Consider the following 23,697-nt stretch of genomic DNA (forward strand, 5'->3'; position numbering starts at 1 on the left):
TTGTCCTCAATTCACTAAACATTCATTTCCATTTAGATCAAATTTGCTCCATTTAATGAACTTGAGGTTTCACCATGACTACCAGTAATCACAATTCTTCAGTACTTCTGAGAGAATAAACAAAAATATCAAAAATCTGAGGGATGCCTGGGTTAAGTGGTTAAGCATCTGCCTTTGGCTCAGGATGTGATCCTGGAGTCCTGGGATTGAGTCTCACATCGGCTCCCTGCATGGAGCCTGCTTCTCCCTCTGCCTGTGTCTCTGCCTCTCTCTGTGTGTGTCTCTCATGAATAAGTAAATAAAATATTTTTAAGAAATCAAAAATTTGAAACATATTTTGGCTATGATTACTATTATGATTTAGATTCTACTACTTATATTCACGTAAATATCTTCCAATAGAGTTGGTTTTCTTGACTGCAGTCATAGCTTGCTTGTTTGTAGGATTGCTGGGCTGTGTGTATTTCTTTCTCTGCAGTAGGCTCTGAGAGAGTGTGTTTATGACCTGACCTCCCAGAGAAGAGGAATCTGAATAGCCAACCTTGGCAGTGCTGAATCTGAGCCCTGAGCTGGATGGAGGATCTGAGCACTGGGATCAAGTACAGGAGTAGAGGAGGGTAGCCTACATCTTGAGGATGGAAATGAGGGATAGGCAGCAAGATGTGGTTAAAGATGGGCAAGGGAACAGGAATCAAAGAAGAAGAAAATCATATTTCATGATGCTGGTTTTAACATATTTCATGATATAAAAACCAATTTGAAGTAGTGAGACTGTAAATAAAGATAGCAAGGCAAAGAGAAAAGGATTGTGAGAGAAATAGAAAGTGGAAACTGGACTTTTCCAGATATGCTAGAAAAGGTACCAGAAATCTTTTCTCAATGTGAATAGAGCCTTGGCAATGGGCAGGAAAAGAAAGGGCACCGAGTTAGTTCAGACAAGTGAGTAATGGAATGTTAGTTAGGATTTTATGGTAATAACAATAGTTGACTCATAATCATATATGTATGTGCCAGACACTGGGCAGATACTCATTTAAAGGACTTCCTGATGCTGGGAATTATAATTAAGAAACCACTGACTTCTTTAATGTAAATCTCATGTTTTTTAGTGGTAATTACAATACTAACAAGTATGTTAATATTTATTTAGCTCTCATTTTGTGCTAGCATATTCAGACTTTTATCCTCAGCGGTAGACTGAAAAACATGACCATGTGATTTTGTGGCTTTCTGATTTAAAAGGTGTCATTTATTTCACACTATTTGACCCTGGGCTGACCTTGTGACTGGCCTTGACTGATAGAATGTGGTAGAAGAGCCTAAGCCTCAAGAGACCTTGCAATTTTCACTTTCTCTTTCTTGGAACATGACTGCTTCCACGTGAAGAAGCCAATCTATCCTTCTGGAGGATGGAAGACTATATGGAGAGAAAGATTTGAGGTGCTTTGTTAGGCAGTATTAGGTAAATGATAAACCTATACTTTTGATAAGCCTGCCCTTTGGCATGTGTACTCACCCTAAACACTGATATAAATAATAAACAATTCAAGGTCTAAGAATCAACTGGTATGTTATTAAACACCTCTTTCTACATCTTTGAAGAATTTTTCAATAATTAATATAATTGGACAGAAATTCTTACAAAATAAAGTTTGACCACCACTGCTTTCAGTTCAGAGAGAATTTAATATCTGGAAAATAGAAAGTGTTTACCCAGGCATTAGGTCTTACATTTAAGTTTTTGTAGCTTTAGAAAGAATTAAAGCACAGTATTTCTCTAATCCTGATAATCAGCATCAAAAACAAGTAGGATTTCAAGTATAAAATGTAGCTCGACCCACCACAAACAGTAATCAGTAATATTATTTTTAATTCTTAAAGTGCTTTTTCTTATGGTATTCTTTTTTAAAAATATTTATTTATTCATGAGAGGCAGAAACATAGGCAGAGGGAGAAGCAGGCTTCCTGTAGGGAGCCTGATGCGGGACTCCATCCTGGGATCCCGGGATCACAATCTGAGCGGAAGGCAGACACTCAACCACCAACCCATCCAGGCGTCACCCTCATGGTATTCTTTTTAAGCATATTATCTATGATATCTACTAGAAAGGCTAAAATGGAAAAGACACAATATATATTTTTAAAGATTTTATTTATTTATTCATGAGAGACATACAGAGAGCAGAGACACAGGCAGAGGGAGAAGCAGGCTCCATGCAGGGCGCCTGATGTGGGACTTGATCCTGGGTCTCCAAGATCACGCCCTGGGCTGAAGGCAGCGCTAAACCACTGGGCCACTGAGACTGCCCAGAAAAGACACAATATTAAGTATCAGCTAGAACATAGAACAGGACTCTCATTTGCTGGTCCTGAGAGTGTACATGGATAAAATCACTTGGCAGTATTTACTAAAACTGAAGATATTTATGACTCAGGAATTCCAGTCCTGGGCATATTCCCAACAGAAATATATACAGGTGTTCATGAAAAAGGCATTATTAAAATGTATCCAGCAACGCTAATTTTAATAACACCGAATTAGAAATTACTCAATGGGTAGTTTCAATGCCTATCAATGTAGAATGGATTTTAAAAGTTGGAATACTGTTACAGCAATGAGAATGCGCAAATTAAAAAACAAGTTACATGATGGGTTAGTCTTGTAAGTATAATGTGAAGCAAAAGAAGCAAGCATAAGAATGCATACAGCATGACTGCATTTATTTAAGATAAGACAAAGGCAAAACTAATCTTTGGTGTTCAAGAGTCAGTGTAGTTATTACCCTTAGTTGGGGGTATTGACTGGGGGGGGGAGTCATTGGGAGTCTTTTGGTGTTCTCTGCGTTTTGTTCAGGGTGATGGATGTGTTTGATTTGCGGAAATTTTTTTTGAAGATTTTATTTATTCATGAGAGACACGGAGAGAAGCAGAGACATAGGCAGAAGGAGAAGCAGGCTCCATGCCTGACGTAGGACTCGATCCTGGATGCAGGAATCACTCCCTGAGTCAAAGGGAGATGCTCAACCGTTGAGCCACCCAGGCATCCTTATTTGTGGAAATTTATTAGCAGTAAACTTCCTTTATGTCTTTCTGTAATCTCTTCCTGTATGTCTTGCTAAGTCCTTCAATGTGAACATTTGGAGAGCTAAGAGAAATAAAAACTTTTAATTAAAAATATGTGTGTGCTAGAACAGCCACCGCAATATTGGAGAACAAACTTGGAGAACTGATACAACTGTCTTCAAGACTTAGTAAAGCTGGGCAGCCCGGGTGGCTCAGCGGTTTAGTGCTACCTTCAGCCCAGGATGTGATCCTGGAGACCTGGGATCAAGTCCCAAGTCAGGCTCCCTGCATGGAGCCTGCTTCTCCCTCTGCCTGGGTCTCTGCCTCTCTCTGTCTCTGTGTGTCTCTCATAAATAAATAAAATCTTAAAAAAAAAAGAGCTTACTAAAGCTTCAGTAATGAAGACAATGTGATACTGGTGAAAGAGCAGACAAATAGATCAATGGGACGGAATACAGAGCCTAGAAGAAGTAGATCTACATAAATACAGTCAACAAAGGGGCAAAGGCAATACAATGGAGCAAAGGCAGTCATCTTTTCAATTAATGGTGCTAGAAAAACTGGACCTTCACCTGCAAAAAAAAAAATGGATATAGATACAGACCTTACATGCCTCACCAAAAATAAACTCAAAATGAATCCTAGACCTAACTGTAAAATATAAAATTCCTAGAACATAGTTTAGGAGAAAACCCTTATAATCGAGGGTACTACAGTGCCTTTTTAGATACAACAACAAAGGCATGATCATGAAAAAGATAATTGATAAGGTGAATTTCATTAAAATTGAAACCTTTTTCCTCCATGAAAGATAACTTCAAGACAATGGGAGACGACTGGGTGAAAATATTTGCAAAAGGCATAGCTATCTGATAAAGGACTATTCTCTAAAATATACAAAGAACTCTTTAAATTCAACATTAAGAAAACAAATAACCCATTTTAATGTAGGCCAAAGGCCTTAATAGACACCTCACCAATAGAGAAGATATCCATATGGCAAATTAATATTCGAGATGAGTCTCCACATTGTAAGTCATCAGGGAAATGTAAATTAAGACAAAAATGAGATATCAGGACATACCTATTAGAATGGCCAAAATCCAAACCACTCACTACACCCAAGTGCTGAGGAGGATGTTAAGTAACAGAAACTCTCATATATTGCTGATGAGAATGCAAAATGGAGCAGCCACTTTGGAAGAGGTTTTGATGGTTCCTTATAAAACTAAACCTACTCTTACCATGCAATTCAGTAATCACACTCCTTGGTATTTACCCAAAGGAGTTAAAAACTTATATCCACACAGAAGTCTGCACATGATTGTTTATAACAGTTTTATTTGTACTTGCTAGACCTTGGAAGCAGCCAAGACATCTTTCAGGAAGTGAATGGAAAAATAAAATGTGGTATATCTAGACAGTGGAATATCATTCAGCAGTAAAAAGAAACAAACTATCAAGCCATGAAAGAACATGGAAAAACCTTAAATGCACATTAGCTAAGCAAAGTAACTTGATTAAAGCTGCCTATATACTGTATGATTCTAATTAGATCACATTTTGGAAAAGATGAAACCATATGAAACTATAAAGAGCAAGAGCAGTGGTTCCTGGGGGTTGTGAGAAGGGAGAAGTAAATAGGTAGAGCAGAGAAGATTTTGAGGGCAGTGAGACTATTCTCATGTTGTAATGATAGATACATATCATTATACATTTTATAAACCCGTAGATTGCACAATACCAAGAGTGAGCTCTAATGGAAACTTGATTTTGGCTGATTATGATGTGTCAATGGAGGTTCATCAGTTGTACCAAATATGCACTCTGGTGGGGGGTGTTTATACTGTAGGATGTCCATGTGTAGGGGCAGGGGTATATGAGAAATATCTGTACCTTTCTCTCCATTTTGCTGTGGACTTAAACCTGGTATAAAAAATACAAATCTGGAGAGAAAATGAGCGAAAACATCAGTGAAGGTGACAAAACAGGAGAGACTCCTAACCCTGGGAAATGAACAAGGGGTGGTGGAAAGGAAGGTGGGTGGGGGGTTGGGATGACTGGGTGATGGGCACTGAGGGGGGCACTTGGTGGGATGAGCACTGGGTGTTATGCTATATGTTGGCAAATTGAACTCCAATAAAAAAAATTAAAAAATAAATAAAAAAATAAAAAATTAAAATCTTTAATAAAGATTTTTTTTGTATCACTTCCTCCCACCATCTACAAAGTAGCTCACAATTATCTTTGTAAGCAGTGGCAGAAAATATGAAATCTAGAACATATTATTTGTGAGAATTGCATGGATTGATTGGTTTTCTACGGAGTGTTTCTTCTCCCCGATGCTGGCAGAACTTATTTAATCAGCCTTTCCATCCTCAGGCTCTGGATAAATAGCACTGCCAACTGGCCTACCCCTTCTCCATCAATACTATTCTAAGACTATCTCCTTTCTGTCCAGGGATCCCTTTTGTAGTCTTGGAAGGTTGTCCTTCTGTGTTATTTTAAAAATTTATTGATATAATATGACCACCCCAACTTTATTCTGTGTCTGTGTAGTAATCTTTATCCATGATTCTTTCTCCATTCACTACTCCTTAAAGGTGCTATTTATGACTTGAATTGACTATAAATAATCTCATTTAGATGCTGAACTTTGTATATAGCCCTTCAACTGGTTTAAACGGTAGAATCACTGATATGGTGGTCTCTTAGGTGGCTTAAAACTTTCTAGCCACCTTGCATCTCTCCATCAATTCACAGTGTATATTTTTTTTCTGTTTACCTGCAAAACCAGAGAAAGTTGCCCAGGCTGGAGTGGATCAGTAGTAGTATAGGGGATCAACAGTTTTGAAGTCTCTCATACATGTTTTTATAGGCTTTATAGAAATTATTTTGTGTAATCCTCATAGTACCCTATAAGGACGATGTAAGCATTCTGATTTTACCCAGTGATGGAGCTAAGATTCACCATCGAGAACTCTCTCCAAATCCCATAATCATTCCATCATATCAAGATATAAAGCCACATAAGCCATTTTCTTTCTTCATTCAGTGACTCAGGGGTGCTGCTACAGCCTCCTAGATACTGTGCCAGCAAGATCTACAGTGACTGCTTGCAATGAGTTTGCCCCAAACTTTCCTGAGTAGTTAACAGAAGATAGTTGACTCTGAGGTTTAAGTGTGGAATGGAATCTGAAGACTGTCTGCCATTGGTAATGGTTGTATGAATAAACAGCTTGCAAATACACAGGATTTCATAGAGGGGATATCTGGGTAATATTTAATTAGGGGCTAAAGTATCCTTTTTGTGTTAGATATGTTGAAGAGAAGGAAAAAGACCAGAAGATGGGAGAAAAGTAACTTTGTGGATTATTTAAAAAAAGTTTTTGTTTAGGGATGCCTGGATGGCTCAGCGGTTGAGCGTCTGCTTTCATCTCGGGATATGATCCCTGGGTCCAGGATTGAGTCCCACATCGGGCTCCTTGCAGGGAGCCTGCTTCTCCCTCTGCCTGTGTCTCTGCCTCTCTGTCTGTCTGTCTCTCATGAATAAATAAAATCTTAAAAAAATAAAAAGTTTTTATTTAAATTCCAGTTAACATACAGTGTAAATTTAGTTTCAGGTGTACAATTTAGTGATTCAACACTTCCATACAACACCTGGTGCTCATCATAAGTACACTCCTTAATTACCATCACTTATTTAACACATCTCCCCACCCACTCCCCTCTGGTAACCATCAGTTTGTTCTCTATAGTTAAGAGTCTGTTTCTTGGTTTGTCTCTCTCTTTCTCTTTTATTTTTTCCACTTTTCTCATTTGTTTTGCTTCTTAAGGTCTACAAATGAGTGAAATCATATGGTATTTGTCTTTGACTTATTCTACTTAACATAATACTCTCTAGCTCTACCCATGATGTTGCAAATGTCAAGACTCCATTCTCTTTTATGGCTGAATAATATTCCATTATATATATGTATATATGTATGTATATATGTATGTATATAAAATGGAATATTCAGCCATATATATATATATATATATATATATATATACACACACACCACATCTTCTTTATCCATTCATTAATTCATATCCATTCATTAATTCGTGGATACTTGGGTTGTTTCCAAAATTTGGTTATTGTATGTAATGTTGCTATAGACTTTGGGTTGCATGTATTCCTTTGAATTAGTGGTTTTTTTTTTTTTTTTTGTATTCTTTGGGTAAATACTTAGTCATGCAATTTCTGGATCATGGGGTACTTATATTCTTAACTTTTTGAGGAAACTTCATACTGTTTTCGGTAGCGGCTATACCAGTTTGCATTCCTACCAACAGTGCAGGTGGGTTTCCCTTTCTCTGCATCCTCCCTAACACCTCTAATTTTTTGTGTTTTTGATTTTAGCCATTCTAATAGGTGTAAAATGATATCTCAGTATAGTTTTATTTTTTTAAAAGATTTTTATTTATTTGCTCATGAGAGACACAGAGAGAAAAAGAGGCAAAGACACAAGCAGAGGAAGAAGCAGGCTCCATGCCGGGAGCCTGACGTGGGACTTGATCCTGGGTCTCCAGGATCATGCCCTGGGCTGAAGGCGGCACCAAATCACTGAGCCACCCAGGCTGCCCATCATTATAGTTTTAATTGTATTTCCCTGATGATAATTGATGGAGAACAACCTTTCATATACCTGTTGGCCATCTGTATGTCATTTTTGGAAAAATGTCTGTTCATGTCTTCTCATTTTTTAGTTGGGTTATTCATTTTTGGGGTGTTGAGTGTTATAAATTCTTTATATATTTTGGATGCTAACCCTTTATCAGATATGTCATTTGCAATTATCTTCTCCGTTCTGCAGGTGGCCTTTTAGTTTTTTTAATAATTTCTTTTACCATACAGGAGTTTTTTTATTTTGATGAACTCCCTATAGTTTTTTTGTTTTTGTTTGCTTTTGTTTCCCTTATCTCAGGAGACATATCTTACAAGAAGTTGCTATGACTGATGTCAAAGAAGTTACTTCCTATGTTTCCTTCTAGGATTTTTTTGGTTTCAGGTTTCACATTTAGGTTTCTAAACCATTTTGAATTTATTTTTATGTATGATGTATGAAAGGGGTCCAAGTTCATTTTTTTGCGTGGTTACTGAGGAGGGCACTTGATGGATGAGCACTGGGTGTTATACTATATGTTGGCAAATTGGATTTAAATTAAAAAAATGTAAAAAAAAATACCGAAAGCATTTTTCACAGAGCTGGAGTAAACAGTTCCAAAATTTGTATGAAACTACAAAAGACCTCAAATAACCAAAGCAATCTTGAAAAAGAAAAGCAAAACTGGAGGCATCATTTTAGACTTCAAGTTATATTACAAAACGGTAGTAAGCAAAACAGTATGACGCAGACACAAAAATAGACATGTAGATCAATAGAACAGCATACAAAATCCAGAAATGAATCCACAACTCCATGGTTAATTAATCTTTGACACAGCAAAAAAAGTCTATCCAAAGGGTTATTTAAAAAAATAATTTTAGAAAATAAAGATTTGTTTGTTTAAAAAAATCTTGACCACCCTATCTAAATTGGTACCAGTTTCGCACTTCTACTCTTTTTCCTGCTTTTTCTCCTTATCACTTATCATATCCATATATGTATCATCCATATTTAATTTGTGAATCTTTTCCCATAGAATGTAAATGCCGGGGGGATCCCTGGGTGGCTCAGCGGTTTGGCGCCTGCCTTTGGCCCAGGGCGCGATCCTGGAGTCCCAGGATCGAGTCCCGCGTCAGGCTCCTGGCATGGAGCCTGCTTCTCCCTCCTCCTGAATCTCTGCCTCTCTTTCTCTCTATGCCTATCATAAATAAATAAATAAATCTTTAAAAAAATGTAAATGCCTTTAGGGTAGACAAATTATTTTGCCCTCTTGGAAACAATGTCTGACACACAAGGAACATTTGTTGATTGAATGAATGAATATTCCACATTTGATGTCTTCTTAGTCTAGAAGCTCTAACCAATAGATAGATCCTGTTTTTATCACTTATTTTTTTGAGAATGTTCTTTCAATCCACTTCTAGGAGTCTTCTCCGAAGTTCCTATGTCATTTGGGACTCTGGGTTGGTGGACTCAGGCTGTTCCCATATTGCTTTACTGGTGTATCTGGTCAGTTTCTTCCAAAAATTCATTTCTCAAGTTTTTAAGCATGAACTGCTGGATAGTACTATGTTGAATATGTCAATTTATCTCCAATAAAAACAAGGAATAAAGCTTTTAAAATTTATTTTCTTAGTTTGAGAGGGCTGAAACGGAAATAGCAATTTTAGGGAAACTAAATATACCAATAGAGTTCATTGTTAGCATCCTTCAAAATACGTTTTTGCTTACATAAGAGCTAAAAGTCTGCATGTTGTGTATCACTCTGGGTCCAGCTAGGAAAACAGAAATCACACTAACCCTTTTAATAGAGAGAATTTAAGCATCAGTCAGTTAAGCATCTGGGTGACTCAGTCAGTTAAGCATCTGCCTTTGGCTCAGGTCACAATCCCAGGGTCCTGAGATTGAGCCCTGCATCAGGTTCCCTACTCTATAGAGAATCTACTTCTCTTTCTCCATGTGCCTGCCACTCTCGTTGCTTGTGTTCTCTCTCTCTCTCTCTCTCTCTCTCTCTGTCTCTCCCTGACAAATAAATAAGATCTTTGAAAAAATAGAGAGAATTTAATATAGAGAAATAATTAGACAGGATAAAGAGGGAATACTAAAGTAATTCAAAGCTATTATAGAAGGTAAGGGCCTCCTCTAAGGCTGAGCAAACAAAAATAATTTGGAAGTATCAGAACCCAGGAGCTGGAGGAGAGGTCCCCTGAAATAAGACTCAGACCCTGATGAGGTGTCAGTGCCCAACTACTGCTGATATCCTTAATGGCACACATGGAGGCTGGCCCTGGAATTGTGAAAAGAAACCGGAAATGGGAACTGGTGTTATGGGTACTACCTGCTCCTGCCCAGGTAAAAGCTGCTCATTTGTGAGCAACCCTGGCCAGACCTTAGAAGCAGATAGAAGAGAGCAGATTCTTTTTTCACCTCCTGCCTTCCATTCTCCCTTTAGGGGAAGAGAGATCTTGTTGACAAAGGAGAAATATTTGTTGGTCAAGTTCCAATTTTACAATCTACCCTGTAGTGAATTAAAAAAAAAAGAGTTCTTCTAGGCCCATTCTGTGAACAGAGATAGAAAATACAGACATACAGGAACGGGTACTTATGTATACACTCATGCAAGTTACTAGACATACATATACACGTGCACACATATAGATTCATATACATGTTTTAGGAATCACGAGTTCACAATGATATCTCCTACTTCACCCCATCCTCATCAGGTTATGTCTGGTCTTCCTATGCCCCCTATTTTTGTGTCCCAACTTCCACAGTAAGAACTCTGGCTCCACATTTACTTACGTGCTCCCTGCTATAATACCTCTGAAACAACCAGAACCGCCTTTCAAAACATTTGTACACCTCACGTCAAGAGTTGAGACTTTAGTTTAATTAATAGAAAATTAATAAGAGTATATTAGATTTCCACAGTGCTTGGGTCTATTTCTTGACTTTATATGCATCTAATTGGTCTTTTCCTAAACCAGTGTTGCACTACTTTCATTTTAGATGTTCTACAGTATATTTTAGTATTTTCTAGATCAGTTTTCAATCCTGATGGCTTCTTCTGTTTTTTTTTTTTTTAAGGGTTTATTTATATATTTGAAAGAGAGAGTGAGAGAGTGAGAGCACATGCGTGAGTCAGGGGAGGGGCAGTAGGAGGTGGAGAGAATCTTAAGCAGACTCCTCTGCCTCAATCCCACATCTCCGAGATCATGACCTGAGTGGAAATCAAGAATTGATAGCTCAACTGACTGAGCCACCCAAGTGCCCCCCGATGCCTTCTATTTTTATCTTGAGTTTTATCAATGACATTAAATACAAATATATAAAATCTATTCCTTTTTTTGCCCTTTTCTCTTCTTGATTTTGTTTTAAAATTATTTGTTCTTATTACTAAATGCTTGTTTAAGGATATTTAATTCACTTTGGAGTATTAGTTTAACTCAGTTGTATGTGTGTATGTGTGTGTGTTTAGTGAGGGGTGGCAGTTATCAGCAGAAATGGGTTGATTCACCTTTCTAATTTTTTACAGTAGTTTTGTATGAATGCAGTCTTCTATTTCTACTTATTTTGCCTTATAAGATTTATAGTTCAATATGCTATTGTTGGTGAGGTCTGCCCTTTTCTGAGCAGTTTTCTTAATGGGCAGTTTTGGAGGAGTTTGGGAGAGTTTGGTGTCACTTCTCTTTTGTTTCTGCAGATATGAAAATTTCCTTTATTTTCTTCTTTTCTTCACTGCTTTATTTCCAAGGGGTACCACCTGTTCTCCATGTATCTGACTCTCCTCCTAGATGTGATGGTAGACTGACACTTTTATTCTTTCAGATTTTCAAGCTCCTTCCCTGTCACTAGTGCTGTCAAGTATCTATTTTTTGGCACTTGATATTGGACTTTCTCCTTCTGAGGGTGACATTGTTTGTGCTTTGTCTAAGGGCATGACTTTGATCTATTTTTCTTTTTTGTTTTCTGTTCTTCATGAAGACTTGTGGCATTGGATTGGCAGCAGGAGCTCTGATGGAATTATAGGTAATTTGAAGATCACACTGATTGGTTTCCTAGTTATGTCAAGGTATAGGTTATCTGTGTATATATTTGCTCTCCTTGTGTATTTTTATTATTTTTTTTTAGTGAGGGAAAGTGGAAGTTTGTGTAGGAGATTGGAAATTATTATTTTAAAAATTGCTATTATTAAAAAAATCCAGCAAATTCAATTTCCATTTCTTTTTAATCTTGAGGTGACTTTATGACAGTGATAAGGCATTGGTGATATGGGTATTGAGGGAGGAGGAAGGGAAATTAGAGGACTATGGGAAAATAATTCTTCTGCAAGTTCTTCCTCCTATAGCCTACATATCTCTACTCTCCTAGGCTTGCTTGAATCCAATATTGAAATTTCAGGCATGTACAGGTGTCTTAGCATTAACAACTCACTGAGTCTATTTGCAAAGTACTGCAAGAGGATCCTACTCTCCTGAATGTGCTAAGTTCTCAAGAAAAGAAGATGGTAACCTGTTATTGATATTTTTCATATCTTTACAACGCTGTAACTAATCAGTCAAGCCTCACCTAAAGGCTATTGCTTATGTGCATATTCAAAGCAGTGTTTGAAAGTCTTGAGTCTTTTTAATCAGCTTACTTCCATAGGAACTTTTTTCGTATCTGTTTGTAAATGTCATTCTATCTGAACTTTTGATGCTACAGTTCTCTTTGTTCTCACTTAAGGGCTTTTGGCCTGTGTTCTCTCTGGTATCTGCATCTTCTTAGTTACCAGAAGCATTTTCTTTTCTGTGGTTATTGGATTGGCATTTTGAATCCTGTGTGGCAGGAAGATGGTTTCATGTTTAGGTCCAAGATGAAAATGGATCTCTCTATGCAGCAGCATGTTAGTTCCTGTGTTTAACAACTAGCAACCGGAATTCCCTTCCCAGTCAATATGGTGGGTTCCACATAGGCACTGCATGGAAACACAGACACACACACACACACACACACACACACACACGACAAAAAAAAAGTGAAAGCTAATTGATTTTAATGAGTGACTGGAGCCAGACCAATTGGGCTCCAATCACAGCTTTAGTAGTAATTACCTCTCCAATCTTGGGCAGTTTATTTATCCTCTTTGTGCCTCAGTTACTTTACCTATAGAATGAAGATAATCATTATAATTATCTGATAAAGTCATGAGAAGAATTAGATAAGTTAATATTGCTAAAGTGCTTGGAATACTGCCTGGCATCTGATAAGCCTTATGTAAGTGCTAGTTAAAAAATAGACATATAGTAAAATACAAAAATGAAATGAAATAAAGATATATAGCCAACTGGGTGAATGGTAATAGGATGAAGGTGAAGGTGAATGATCCAGAGCTTTCTTCCATCTGTAGAGCTATTCATTAATAGGACATAGTGGCATCTTGGATTCACTAACATATATTTGCCTGAAGTTCTCACAGTTTGGGGAGATGTAGAAAAAGAAATCCCTTCTACTCCAATTTTGGGTAAAGAAAACCACAATGAGAAGAAATTACTGTGTCTTGGTGTGCTTATGAAATTATCATATTTTTATGATAGTTTTTAAAAATATGGACTCTAGGTGACTAATTTCCAACAATTATTAAAATTTATTATTATTAAAGCATAAATTAAACCTTACAGGTTAATTTAAATACCTGAGTAAAAATGGAGTTCAATGATGAGATGACTAGCATCTAGAGGTCAATAGGTTAGTAATTTGCATTTGAAAGTGATGCTGACCTTTTTGTCATTGGGATACCAAAGGAATCTTAATCTGGGTCACAGATGATTTCTGGAGTCATGGAACATAAGAAATGTTTGTAAATAGGTGCTTTTGTGCATTTGTGCATTTTTCTTGGGAAAATGTCCATTAGATGATTAAAGTAATTTGTGTCTCAGCAAAGGTTAAGAATCACTGGTGCAGAAACTGTGATTATTTCATTCTCCAGTTATGATTACATGAAAGCATTTCTTTTAAAAGAGATAATCTATTCAGCACTTTAAAATGAGATAATCTAAAAATTACCCATTTATATGAAAAAGGAAAATAATCAAGAAAATTAAAATACATAATATTTATCTCTAAATGCTCTTTACCCTTTACTTGCTTTTATCTTCTGTATTATTATTATGGCATTATATTAATTTCAAAAGCATGTATGCTCACTACCATACTATCAATTTTGGGGGGTTTCTACTAATTTAAAATATTTAATAATTTAAAGATTTTTAATAAATTATGTGTTCAGGTAGATTATATTATCTAAGGATTTTATTTTAAGGCAGTAAATGGGATGTTAATTTTTTTTTAAGGGGGTCTTGTTCTAAATAGGATTGGGGACCATTTTGCTATGCTGTATGCAAGCAATTTTTTTTTTTTTAGATTTTATTTTTAAGTAATCTCCACACCCATCAATGGGCTCAAACTTACAACCCCAAGATCAAGAGTCACATTCTTTACTGACTGAGCCAGCCAGGCACCTCTGTAAGCAATTTTAATTGGGTAAAATGTAATACTTTGAAAACTGTCCCCAGGGACCTCATTGATTTTTTTTTTTTTAACAACAGAAAAGAAAAAAGATTATACACTGACTCTATGCTTAGAAAGAGGGGTTACAGCTCAGTTAAGAGAAAAAAAAATAAGGTCCTGTAATCAAGGAAGAAAAAAGTAGAATCTGGATCTCTTTCTCAATGTCTGTCATCTTTTTTCTCTCTCTGTCTTCATCTCTATATGTGTGTGTTCTCTTCTATCATGTCTTATCTTTATTTCTTAAACAGAGCAATACTTGCACAGAGCAAGCATATAATGTGTTTGTTAATTGATTCATATTCTGCACAATCACCAATTCTCTTGTCCTTATCCCACTCACAACAGGGTTCAATAGTATCAACAATGGAAAGGATAATAAGTGAATCTAAATTTAATCCCCTTTTGTTTAAGCTAATCTCTCTCTCTAATTAATGGCTGCTCATTCCATTATTGCTAATGAATCAGGAGACTGTGCTCTACATCTGTGCAGGAAGCACTCTATTAAATCATCAATTGAAAATCAAAGAGGAGGGCATAGTCCAGCTTCCCGTTGTTCCCTTGGCGATTTTTTGCCTAATGAAAAGGGTGTCTGAAATACAAAGACCAAATAGAATCTTCTTTCTTTGGTGCATAGTTCTTAATTCTGGTTGACATCCCGGTCTTCTTCAAACATTTTAAAATCCAAATGTTGTAAGGATTATGTATTTTAGAATGGTCAGTGGGTATATACGGGAATAGAGGGACAAAGGCAAATTAAAGAAGGAAGTAGTAGACAGGATGAAGTTATAAGGGGAACCTTTAAAATAATATCTGTTAGTTAACTATTCCTGAGCCACAGTCTTCACCCTACCTGAGGTCTTGCACAGTAAGACTGAGACCAGGTCTGACTACATGCACTTTGAGAAGCCCCTTCTGGGTGATTTCTTTGCTTCAGTTAGTTTCCACCCCAAAAACACACCCACACAAGATGAGAACCTGCAAGAGTACCGGAATGCTTTTCCACATTTCTTTTAGAAAAAAGAAGTAACCTTTTATTCTTTTGGATTGTTTGTGACTTCGATGTTTAAAACTAAGTAAACTGAGAGCTTTGGAGTCATAATACAAAATATGAGGTATTCATGTTTCGTCTATTGAAAACCTATATACCCCAAACTGTCAGGCTGATAGAGTATACAGAGATGAAGGACAAGTTCCTGCCTTTTAGAAACTCCCAGGCTAGGTACTCAGAGAACAACTGTATTTCATCGACCTCAATAATAGAATGATGAATTAAACAAGACATTTGGCATATATTTGTCATGTGTGTTGCTTAATTGAGGTTTCCAAATGGTATTTTTAGTTACCTCCAGAAGAATCTAATTATACAAATCTCATGAAAATACTATTGGTCGAGTCATGCACCCTAATACATAGCATTAATGCAAAGAGTAACAAACTGACCTTGGGGTAAGCTGTTAGGATATTAGTTCTGCCCTGCTGCTCCAAGCGTCACTTTAGATGTGAATGTATACTAGTAATAATAAGGGTAAAAATATCTTTCTAGAGGTATACAATTATTGTTAGACTCTAAACATAACAAGGTTTTTCAGAATGTCATTGAGTCTGGGGCTCGGGGGTCATTGAAATTCAGAGTCAAAACCACAGGTGATGGTTTTTGATTTTATGCATCCTGAAGCAAATAATCGCTTATCTGGGTCCATTGGGATTGTTAAAATTTATTATCACCTAAAAAAACCCTTATTAAAATTTTTTAAAAAGATCTTATTAAATGCTTACTCTTTGCTAGATATTATGTTGGTCCTGGGTATAGAAACATCATATTTCCTGTCTTCAGAGAGTTTGTAGTCTGCTAGAGGAGACAGATTTATAGACAGTCACTATAGAATGTGGTCAGTGCATCACCAAGTATTACAAGGCATAACTAAAGAGATTCATAGACCATAGTCAGGTGAAGTGACAGATAGGAATGACTTCTAAGAGAAAGTGACCTGCAGGAGATTATTCAGAGATGAAAACCTTAAGAAAAAAGAATAATTTTTCTTCACAAAGAGTTGAAGGAGAAAACCATTAATCTTAATTATTTGGTTAGTTAGGAACAAAAATGATGTGAATAGGAAATCTGTGCAGGACGAAGAGCCATTGAAATAAACATAGTAGAGTTCCTGATGACCAAAGTGACCACTTATTTGGGCAGTTTGGATCACGAAGAAGAGATTGCAAAGATAGCCAGAGGGCAGGTATCAAACTCACACTTTGATAAAAAGTGAGATGATATGGAGCAGTGCTCCCTCCTTTCTCTTCTGCGTCTTCATGGATCCCTGTGCTTCTTCCCATCAAAACATTTATCATGGTTCACCATAAGAGACCCTTTTAATAACACTATCTCCTCCTATAAGCTTTTGAGGGCAGGGGCCATGTCTCATTTGATTATGCACCCATTTTTGCTATTATGGCACCATGCATGTATGTGATACACATGTTTGTTGCCTGAATATTATCATCAATAGATCTGGAGGACATTTTTGTGGTCGGAAATCAACAGGAGACAGCTGTTGGAGGTCAGTGCTGCTGACAAGTCTGCAAAGGCCAGACAAGATGGGACTCATGACAGATGAGAAACCACCTTCTCTTACAATGGACTTTATTTTGATATGTTACTTATTTTTCTGTGTAGAAGTTTATGTGGGGTTTTAGCACATAGTTTCAAATAAAAATATTTTACACATTATATTTTTCTTGGCTGAATGGTGTAAGCAACTTTGAATAATAATCAAAAGCATAAGAAATTAAGACCAAAGTGTGCCTTTGATCTTAATTTCTTACGACCAAAAAAGATCTTGGCATTTTAACCCTTCCTTAGAAGGGTCTGCTTTTAACCATCACACAAGATGAAGCCAATGCACAGAGAGCTACAAACACAGCAGGCTGTGTGCCGAGAGCTGTAGTTTCAGAAAATTATTTGAGCTTGTTCCATGGAAGGAGAGAAAAACAGGCTACATGGTTCAGTAGCATCTACAGGATTCCGGGACAAAATATCAGTTGTGTAAAACATGGTCACATGTGTTCCATTGTCTTCATAGTCCAGTAGTTCTGTGCATTGGGGATCAGAGGCATCATTTTGAGAGACAGGGTAGCGTAAGTTTGGAGTTGAAAAGTGTCCTAGTTCCAGTTCTGTCATTTATTTCCTGGATGATGTGGAAAAGCTCCATCTTGCCAGTAATCAGTTCCCTTTCCTGTAAAATTAGAGATATCAGGAATTCTTAGGGGCCTCACATATGCTATGTATCTAAACAGCTGATGTATGGAAACATCCAAACAGCATCATCTTTGAATGCACTTACTAGAAATACACAAAGCTCTTCCCACTGTACAGAGTCCTTGAATTTGCTCTGTCCTGGCCTGAAACTCTCTCTCCTCACTCCCAGCATATCCAGCTCTTTGCAAGGCTGACTCTTAGTCAATTCTCTCTCTCTTTAATTTTCTTCTATTTCTTTAAAAAATGTTTTTTTTTAAGTTCCAGTATAGTTAACCTACAGTGTTATATTAGTTTCATCTGTACAATTTAGTGATTTAACGCTTCCATACATTACCTGGTACTCATTATTACAAGTACATTCCTTAATCCTCATGATTTATTTACCCCCCCCACTGCCCTCTGGTAACCATCAGTTTGTTCTCTGTAGTTAAGAGTCTGCTTTTTGTTTGTCTCTTTTTCTTTGTTCATTTGTCTCTCTCTATTAAATTCCACATATGAGTGAAATAATATGGTATTTGTCTTTCTCTGACTGACATGTCACTTAGCATAATACACTCTAGCTCCATCCATGTCCTTGCAAATGGTAAGATTTCATTCTTGTTTATGACTGAATAGTATTTCATTGTGTATATATACTACTCCCCCCCCCTTTTTTTTACCCATTCCTCTGTCAATGGACAGTGGGGCTGCTTCCATATTTTGGCTATTGTAAGTGATGCTGCTATAAACATCAGAGAGCTTGTACCCTTTAAATTAGTGTTTTTGTATTCTTTGGGTAAATACTCATTAGTAGAATTACTGGATCATATGGTAGCTCTATTTTTAATTTTGGGGGGAACTTCTATACTGTTTTCCAGTGACTGCACAGTTTGCATTCCCACTAACTGTATGAGGGTTCTCCTTTTCCCACATCCTCACCACACCTGTTGTTTCTTGTGCTGTTGATTGCAACCATTCTGACAGGTGTGAGGTGATATCTCATTGTGGTTTTGACTTGCATTTCCCTGTTGCATTTCTCATCTCAAGGATCATCTCTTAAGAGAAGGTTTCCTTACCCTCTTGGCTCAGTTTGCAGTGCTTGTCACATTGAGCTTTTCAGTTTCTGCATAACACTTTCTCCCACCACTTGAAATCATTTTGATTATGTATGTGCTTACCATATATTGTCTCTCTTATCTTGGTAGAATATAAGGGGCTTGACAACAAGAATCTTGTTTGTCATCTTCACCATGGTATTCCTAAACCCTAGAAAAGTACTGGCACATAGGTGGCACTCCATTAATATCTTTTAAATGAATGAGTAGATGAATTTAATTGACATTTTTCCTACTAACTTCTTTGAATTTTTTATACATTTCAATTTATGGTATTATTCTTTTCCATTTCTTCACTTGCAGAAAAACCTCAGCAGATAATATGCACAATTTAGAATGTTTTGGGTAAAGATAATAAACGTGCCCCATTTCTACTTGTGAGTATTGCCTCACTGAAAAGATACAGCCAAGAAGATAAAGAGGAAGAAACAAAAGGAAAGTCCATGTGTACTTAATATTTACCAGTGTAGTAAATTTTTCCAATAGAAAAAGGAAAGACAAAGTTAGCTTAATTGGATCCAGTCTTTTTGAGTTCCCCTTTTCTGTTTTTCTCTGAAGAAAACAAAGTAGGAGAAGGGACCTGGCCAAATGATGACTTAGACTTAAATTTAGTCAAATACTTCTGGGGGTGCCAAGTCAAGAGATTGCTCAAATTTATTTCTCTTTCTTTCACTGAGGTGTATTTCCAGCCCAGGCACATGAACTAGAATGGAAGACTAATCAGTTACAAAGAAAAAAATACATTTGGTGTCTGCCTCTGTTAGCTGGAAAAATAATTGAAAGCATGAGTGTTGTGTGGTTTCTCTAAAACTTCAAAAGTGTACATAATCACAGAAAGGAGAATGCCATCTGTTTGTTGTTAGGGTCACGTTTTATTTTCCTGCTTATATTCTTAATATATTCAGCAAACTTAGCTTTCCATAAAAACAATTAATTATTATTTATGCTAGGTTTAGACTAGTGATGAGTTTACTCCTTTCCCCCTTTCCATTAGTAGTAGAATGGTGTTAGGTAATAGATTAGAACCACTTGGCAATTAATCACAGTCACCTACTCTTAGAAAGTGCTCACTGGCCAACACGATCAGTAGAAACACTAACTCAGAAAACAGAGTCCATCTTTTGTGCATCAAATATCACGTTGGCAGGTTTGCAAAGCTTGGTAACAGTAAGTTTTGTTCTGTAACATATAAGGGGTGCATTGTCAAATAGAATTTATAGGCCATTTGCCTTCAGCAGCCTTCTGACTTAGCATGTGTGGAATTGCTGATGTTTAGCAGCAAAGTCATAGAGTGGACAACGCAGAACGTCAGAAGGTGGATGTAGACCCAGGGAAGAGCAAAGACTTTCCCACAGCAGTGTTGTTATGTAGTGATGGACCTGGACTCAGATCCCAGTTCTGATTCCTAGCCCAGGGCTGCTCGATGGCCCTGTGAGTATTCTGTATATGTCAGTGTCTGTCATTCTTTGATAGAATGGATGCAGCTCATATTAACCCATAAGTGGCTTCCCATGCAAATGCCACAAACGTGTATTTAGGGCAGACTCTATTCTTGGCTCATGTTAGGTAAACTGTCCCACAGTCTCCACATAGTATTTATTCCATAGGCTGGTTGATCAGTTGTTTTACTACTTTGAGGATATATCAAGCTCCGCTGAAAAATTTCTCATTATTTGTGAACTTCATTATTGTGAACTTCATTTTGTAAATTGTATGTCACATGAGAATCCATTATTAGATACCAGGACTATCTAGTTATTAGACTAATTATTAGATAGCCCTGGTATCTAATATTAATCCATTATTAGATACCAGGGCTATAAAAGAAGTTTAAAACTGAAAACAAAATGCAACAAAAAACTCCAAAAACAGAAACAATACAGAAAAAAAAACCTTGCCTTTATTAAAGACCTTCCAGATGCGTTAAACAGAAGAAATAGGAAGAATAATACTGATTAAAAATGCCTCCTCTTGGGCAGCCTGGGTGGCTCAGTGGTTTAGTGCCACCTTCAGCCCAGGGCCTGATCCTGGAGACCTGGGATCGAGTCCCCCGTCGGGCTCCCTGCCTGTGTCTCTGCCTCTCCCTCTGCCTGTGTCTCTGCCTCTCTCTCTCTCTCTCTTTCTCTCTTTGTGTCTCTCATGAATAAATAAATAAAATTAAAAAAAAAAGGCCTCCTCTCAGACACTGTCTTTTTTGTTTGAAGTTTCCTCCCACTTTTTAGGCCATCCTCTGTTTTACAGTCTGCTTCCTCATTTCCCTCTGCTGCTTTTTTAAGTGTTGGGATTCCTTGGGGCTCTAAATTCTCTGTTCTTTCCCTGGATTATGTCACCTGATCCTGCAGCTTCTGTTCTCATCCGCAGCAGGACTTGTTAGCCTAGGGTCCATGGATAGACTTCAGGGGCCGGTAACTCCCCTAAAGTTATGTGCGATGCTGGTGTCTGTGTCCATAGCTTTTCTCAGGTTTGCAAGGTGAGCCAGATCTCACAGCTCTGTGATGTGACTGATTCCCAGGTTTGCATCTTTCCTGAGTGTCAGGTGCCAAGTCTGATCCCGCCCAGGGCCCCATCACTTGGAGATCTCACGGCTGCTTAAAGCCTCACAGTGCTTATCACCATTTCCTGTCCCCTAATACCTTCCCACCCCTAGGTTTGTCTCTTCCTTTTGTTTTTCCTGTCATAATAAGTGGTATCATCATCCACCAGGTTGTCCAAGCCAGATACCAAAGGGGATTTTTCAGATCCTTCCCTTTCTCTCTCTCCACATATCCAACCTAAGTTCTGTGGGTTCTTTCTCCTAAAATGTCTCTCAAGTCCCTACCCTCCAAATCCACTGCCACTGCCACTACTACTGCCACTGCCTCTGCCTCTTCCAGCTGCCAGCATCGTTTATCTGATGCAGCAGCTTCCTGGCTGGTCTTCCTCCAGTTTATATTCAATCTGTTCTCTATATTAAGGCCAGAGTGCATTTTCTAAAATAAAATATGATCATGTGATGCTATCATTGCCCTGCTTAAATCCATAGTGGATTCTGTGAGCTCCTGAGTTGAACACCACAATGACTACATAGCTTTGCATAAACTATTTCACTCTCTCTGGTATCATAACTTGCTATAGCCTCTCATTTTTTTGTTATGTACTTCCTACACCTCCTCAAACCTGCTATGCTCTCTCCCATCTCCTGTTCTTGAAATGTGCTTTCAGCCCTCTTCTGCCAACATTCCCCCACTCCTCTCACCCCCTCCATGTCACCACCTCTCTTCTCCCTCCTCTTCTCACTCACCGGGTTAACTGCCAGTCATCCTTCAACTCTGACTTGCTCATGGAGGGCTGATCGAATTTTCTCAACTAGGTAAAATTTCCCTGTCATCTGCTCCCACAACACCTTCCCTTTCTTGACATCCAGAGTGTATTATACTGTGGTGATTTGCTTGCCCCTCCTCCTCCAAGGACCACAAGCCTAGTGAGTGCAGGGCTCACATCTGTCACGTTTCTATTGTATTCCTAGTATCTAGGATGAGGCTCAGCACCCTGTAGATGTTCTGTAAATACTTAATGAATGAAAAGACAGTTTGTACAGGACAGTGAAGAATAGTTAGAAGTTTGAGAGGAAGTCTCACTCTTGTTGCAGGTGTTGCCCAGTGAGTAGGACTTGAGCATGGTCCTGAAAAGCAAATAAGATGTGGTCTATGTAAGATGAGAAAGAGCAGAAAACATGGGAAGGAAAATATAGTATTAAATTCTGGGAAAAGTGTTTGAGCTGATACAGAGATGAGAAGATAAAGATGTGATCAGTGGGAATGATTGCTGGAATAGACCCTGGGATAGACCTTCCCCAGTGAGACCAGTCTGGTTCATGAGTGGTTCATGGTTTTAGCCAGCACTGCTGGTGTTTGGCTAAAATGGTTGATGTTGGGTAAGAACAGATGGTGAACAGCCTTGGATGCCAGGGTGAAGAGGGAACCTACTGAAGGAGTTAGAGCAGGGGAGTGGCATGTGATGCAAGTGATATAGCATTGGACAGTAGCAATGTTTCTAATACCTCAGCCATTAGTGAATATCTTTGGAATTTTAAAAAAAATATCTGAATATCACTTTTAATATATAATCATATTTTTCTTTAAATGATTTTTTCTATTTTAGTGGTTTATTTTAATAGGAAATTGCATTACTACTTGCATATGAAAAATAAATACCACTTACCATTAATTTAAATAAACATAAAAAATAAATGCAGTGAAAATGTGGTAAATTCTAGGTAGATACTGTTTTCTGCCCGTTTGTAAACCTGAAGTCTGTTCTTTGTTTATTATATATAGAGATAAACAAGTATTAAAAAGCTGATAAAGATCCTTAACCAAACAAATCTCTATGTAGCCATAACAATGGGAAGAAGATTAAAAAGAGAGTACGTATATTTCTCACTACAGGATTAGATGGTTTTTAGTTCCATATATGGTGCCACATAAAATCACCTCCTTGCCCCTCACTTTGGGCAGCAGTGTAAAGTAGGGGCCTGCAAACTTTTTCCATAACTATTTTAGGATCTGCAGATTATTAGTTCTGCTGTCATAGCATGAGACAAACAACAGACAAAACATAGTTGAATAGGTGTGGCTGTGTCCCTATAAAATTTTATCTCTGAAAGCAGGAGGTTTGGCCTGTGGGACATAATTTTCTGACTTTTGGTCTATATTGGTGGTACATAAATCTATGGTGTGATAGCAATTACTTGTGTTATGCTGAATTGTGTCCCCTCAAAAATATGTGTCAAAGTCCTCACTTCTATTTTCAGAAGGTGACCTTATTTGAAAATAGGTTCTTTACAGACATAATCATGTTAAAATGAGGTTACTATGGTGGGCCTTAACCCAATATGACTGCTTGCTTTATAAAAAGGGGAAGTTAGGTCACAGAGACAAGACATACACAGAGGAAAGATAATGTGAAGATATGGGGAGAGGATGGCCAACTAAAAGCCAAGGAGCACCAGCAGCTACCAAAAGCTAGGAGAGAGGCCTGGAATGGACCTTTTCCCAATGCCTTTAGAGGGAGCATGGCCTTGCAGACAACCTAATCA

Source organism: Nyctereutes procyonoides, unplaced genomic scaffold, assembly GCF_905146905.1.
Source record: "Nyctereutes procyonoides isolate TBG_1078 unplaced genomic scaffold, NYPRO_anot_genome, whole genome shotgun sequence".
Lineage (NCBI taxonomy): Eukaryota > Metazoa > Chordata > Mammalia > Carnivora > Canidae > Nyctereutes > Nyctereutes procyonoides.